Raw genomic sequence first — 5,031 nt, 5'->3', positions numbered from 1 at the left:
CGTTGTATGTGGGATGTGGCGATCAGGGGCAGATAACTTGCTTCAGTTCATAGGCCACTTAACCAAGAAGAACTAGACCCAGACTTGAGAGAAGCAAGCATCACACAGATACTCTGGACTTTGAGCTGGACAAGGTTAGGACTGGATTTGAGTCTTGGGGAAATGTTGTGCCACAAGTCAGGTGTTCTGGAAGCGGACAGTGAGCTAGGACTTTCGTACACAGGGTATTATCAGTGATCAATGCCTGTGGAGGGTAGCAGGGGGGAGGGGAGGGGGGGGAGGAGAAGTTCAACTGCCTTGCAAGTTCAATGAAGCCTTGCTTGACCCCATCAGAGCTGTCCCACCTTAGCCTGAAATAGCTGGACCTATATAACCTCACCTCAATGCGTTCATGGATGTGGGAAGTGCAGGCAGCTCTTGACAGCTGAGGCAAACCCTGAAATTGCTACCAGCTACCAGCTGAGTATTGATTGACAGCACTCTCAGCAGCTGGAAAAACCAGGTCGTTTCCAAGGGGGAGTCTGGGTGGCATGGTTCCGTGCGCACTACAGGGCAGCTGCGTTCTGTGTATGGAAGGATGAGTGAAACAGGTATCGGTGTCAGGAAGACAGACTGTGACGGAGATGGGCTATACGTCCACCAGCCCTATTCCTTCCTCGTAAACACAGAGGAAGACTGCATTTCCCAGCTAAAGAAGCCAGGACTCAAGTTGTTGTAGGTCAGGGGTGGGCAAACTTTTGACTCGAGGGCCACAGTGGGTTCTTAAACTGGACCGGAGGGCCGGAACAAAAGCATGGATGGAGTGTTTGTGTGAACTCATATAAATTCAAAGTAAACATCATTACATAAAAGGGTACGGTCTTTTTTTTTTTTTTAGTTTTATTCATTTCAAATGGGCCGGATCCAGCGCAAGAAATAGAGAGTCCGGGGTCGGTGTTGATTCAGGGAGAAGCCAGTATCTGTGTCTGGCATGCTGACCTGCCAGACATGCCAGAGGGAGTCCATTATCTCGTCACCTGTCTGCATGTATCCGATCCTGGGCTTTCTCCGACCTAACATCGGCCGTAGTTTGCCCACGGCTGTTGTAGGTGGAGGGAACAGCACCAGGAGTCAGACCTGTGGGATCAGACCAACCCTGGGTTCAGCAACCTCGGTTCTTGGGTTCTGGCTAGGGAGGAATTCAGAGCAAACTGTAAGAGAACGTTTCTTTGTTAAATTATAGAGGCAGAATAGTGATTTCTAGATGAAATGGGCTTAGGAAATGAGGTATGAAAGTTAAAAAAAAAAAGGTCTTTGGAGCTTGGGAATGAGAAAACTAAAGGTAACTTGCCTGGAGCAGGGAAGGGGAGGGAGAAGGGAAGGGGAAAGGCCTGAGCATGCTCCTGGGAGGGAGAGCACACTGGGTCCTCCATCCTAAGGGTTTTAAGAGCAGAATTTTAGGGGAGGTCCCAGGGGAAGACCTCCCTAGAATATTCAGCAGCTTTCCAGGTGTGTCCTTGCAGGGTTGTGGTCCCCACCAGGGCAGGGGCCCATCATTCCAGGCAGCTGGTCCTGAGGTCAGCCTGTGGCTGGTTTGGGCGCTTTTCTGGGCCTGGAGCTGAAATACAACTGAGGCCTGATGTCATCTCTAGGGAGGAAAGGCCAGGGGCTCCAAACCTCATGACCAGCGATCTGCTAGGGGAGGGAAGGTCACCCTGGGGGCGAGGTCCCACCCCACCATTGATTGTCCATTGCTGGGCACCTGGGGCTCTCCACCCGGTGGTCTTCTGTACCTGGCCCATCGTCCTGGCTCCGCACATGTCTGTCTGCCTACAACAAAGTCAAGATATATCTGATTCTGTACCTTTTAAGTCATGTTACTGAAACTGTGGCCAGCCGGCCAGCTGCATGACAAACATCTGAAGGACTGGTTAAAATGCACATCCAGAGGCACTTCTGTGAAGATAAAGCAGGCAACTGGACCAAGAGAAATACTTTCTCCTTTGAAGTAAATGGCTCGGCCTGAGGGGAAAACCCAGTGAGCCCTCACGGGGAACAGGCTGCCTAGGGGAAGGCACATCAGGGCAGTGAGGGCATGAGGGCAGGCCAGATAGAGCAAAACCAAAGCAGATACTGAGGAGAAGTTGGAGGTTTGGAATGCAGGAGCAAAAAAGCCGGTACTATGAAATAGAGATAAACAAAGACTTTAATGGAAGTAAGATCAGAGGGAAAATGATAGATGCAGGAGACAATTTCTTTGTAGAGGAAAAGCAAAATAATACAACAGAAAAGAATACTCCAAGGTCTAATTTTTTTTAAATGTTGCAGAAATAAAGGAAGATTTGAGTCTATGGTCACAATGGGCACATCAAGTCACAGGAACAATTGGCACTTGGCACTGGGGCATGTAGTAGACTCTCATAGTACTTGTTGATTTTTTTTAATCCTCATCTGAGGATATTTTTTCCATTGATTTTCTTTAGAGAGAGTGGAGGGGAGAGAGCAGGGGGTATGGGGAGAGAGAGAGAGATGTGAGAGAGACACATTGATTGGTTGCCTCCCACATGCACCCCGACGGGGCCTGGGGATTGAGCCTGCAACCAAGGTACTTGCCCTTGACCAGGAATCCAATCCTCCAGCCTTTGGTCTGTGGGCCGACACTCTAACCACTGAGCAACCGGCCAGAGCTGCTTTTTGTATTAATACATTTCACAGCAAGGATTGCAAAGTTTGTCTGTGCTTCTTTAGTGTGTGTGCACTTTTCCCAGAAGTACTGCAGTACTGGGTTAATGTGCAGAGTGGATGGAGCAAGCTCTATTCCATCTCCCTGCTCCAAAAATACCTTTAATATATTGTCCTCAGCTAGAGGACATACCAGATAGTAAACTGATAAGAACAAATACTACACTTGATCTTAGCCAAAAGGCCAGGAAGCAATCTCTCTGTGCCTCTTTTTAAAAAACTATGTTTTTATTGATTTCAGAGAGGGAGAGAGAGAGAGAGAGAGAGAGGAATATCAATGATGAGAGAGAATCATGGATCGGCTGCCTCCTGCATGCCCCACACTGGGGATCAAGCCTGCAACCCGGGCATGTGCCCTGACCAGGAATCGAACCGTGACCTCCTAGTTCATGGGTCAAAGCTCAACCACTGACCCACACTGGCTGGGCCTAGACATAGTTTTTGATCCTTTGCCTCTAATACACCATTAGCTGCAGCTGTAATGAAGACTTAAGCCAGTTTCTGGTTAGCTGAGGAAATCCACATGGAAGCCTCTGGAATCCAGTGCCAATCAGGGGGGCTGGCAGGCACTACCAAGTATGCAAAGATACATACATAAGGACTTTTTAGTACTGTTTGCAATAGTGAAAAGCTAGAAACACATGTCCACTGGTTGGTTAAGAAAGCATTGAATAGTCAAACAATGAGTACTATATAGTAACCAAAACATTGTTGTAGAAGGACAATTACCTGGAATCATATTCATGAAACATTGTTGAGTGGAAAAAAACAGATTATAACAGAGGATATATAAATTAATCCGATGTGTTACTTAAAACCATATGTACGGGGGGAAAGCCTTTAAGGACCAAATCAAATTATTAGACACTAGAGGCCCTATGCATGAAATTCATGCACCAGTAGGGTCCCTAGGCCTGGCCTGCTATCAGGGCCAATCTGATTCCCCACCTTCCCACCTCCCTGCCTCCTCCTTCCCTCACTCCCTCAGTGCCCGCTGTTGCTGCTGATTGCCTGCCATGTTCTGTGCCACCCCCTGGTGGTCAGCACACATCATAGTGAGCAATTGGACTAGTTTTCCTGGTCGAACACCTGAGGGGACACTTCGCATATTAGCCTTTTATATGTATAGATGGGTTATCTCCTTGTAGTAGTGACTAGATGGTTTTAATTATTATTACTACTGTTGTTATTTAATTTCATGTTTAGTGTTGTCCATCTGCACTTTCTAATCTTTCTACAACAAACTATATTGTTTGATTAGTATTTTTTTATTTTTAAAAATATATTTTTATTGATTTCAGAGAGGAATGAAAAGGGAGAGAGAGAGAAAAACATCAATGATGAGAGAGAACCATTGATCTGCTGCCTCCTGCTCACCCCCGACTGGGGATTGAGCCCAAAACCCGGGCATGTGCCCTGACCAGGAATCGAACCATGGCCTCCTGGTTCATAGGTTAACGTTCAACCACTAAGCCAAGCCGGCTGGGCGATTAGTGTGTTTTTTAAAAGATACATTAAAAACAAAAGAAGAAAAACTATCTGACCATACTTCTACTTCCACCTCCAATCCTACCAATACCAGAAACATTTTCTCAAGTCACCAAAGCATTTGGTTCAAATCAAAGCATTTGGTTCATATTAAAAGAAGAAGCTGTCTAATTTCCTATCTTGGAAAAGATGATGTAACTGTGCAGACCAGGAGGGTGGAGAAGAGTTTAAACTTTGTTCAGCATTCATTATTTTCTCTTTTTTCCGCAGCATTCTTGTGGGTGAACCAAACCAGTAAAGTCCTAGAAGATTCAATTGGGCAAGCATGGAGTTTAGTTGGCTGGATTTCAAGAAAGTGCAGTGTGCTCTTTGCTTATAATGAGAATGTATCTATCAATTTCAAAAAAACATAAAAAAATAAATTGTATTTATCTTGCACTATTTTTGTCTTATTTTCTCCTTTAAAACATGCAATTGAAAAATGGGAATACCCTTATTACTTTCTTGATTATAAAAGTAACACATGCTTGTTGCAAATTTTTTTTTCATAAAATACAAAAAGAAGGAAAAGTATCCATAATCCTAGAAAAAGTATCCATAACATAAACATTGTTAACATTTTGGTGTGTCTCTTTTCAAATCTTTTTATGCTCATAGTACCAGTTTCCCAAAATCTTTTCTAGGAAACAATACTTGTTTTAATAAAAACGTTATGAGACAATAGGGGCTCTGAGGTCAATTAAGCTTTTTAAATATATTTTTTATTGATTTCAGAGAGAGGAAGGGAGAGGGAGAAACATCAATGATGAGAGAGAATCATTG

At 44.8% G+C, this 5,031-nt stretch overlaps 1 long non-coding RNA gene across 1 annotated transcript in view; it reads right to left on the bottom strand.

Annotated features, from left to right (window-relative positions):
* Nucleotides 1-3,186: 3,186 nt before the first annotated feature.
* The window catches only part of LOC107184656, a 29,152-nt gene continuing 27,307 nt past the window's right edge, over nt 3,187-5,031 (bottom strand). The window contains exon 3 of the long non-coding RNA XR_001515553.1: nt 3,187-3,197. This is a non-coding gene — a long non-coding RNA (uncharacterized LOC107184656). The remainder of the gene's footprint in view (nt 3,198-5,031) is intronic.

The sequence above is a fragment of the Myotis davidii genome, unplaced genomic scaffold (assembly GCF_000327345.1).
Source record: "Myotis davidii unplaced genomic scaffold, ASM32734v1 scaffold546, whole genome shotgun sequence".
NCBI classification, from domain to species: Eukaryota; Metazoa; Chordata; class Mammalia; order Chiroptera; family Vespertilionidae; genus Myotis; species Myotis davidii.
This window is presented reverse-complemented; position numbering and strand designations above follow the sequence as displayed.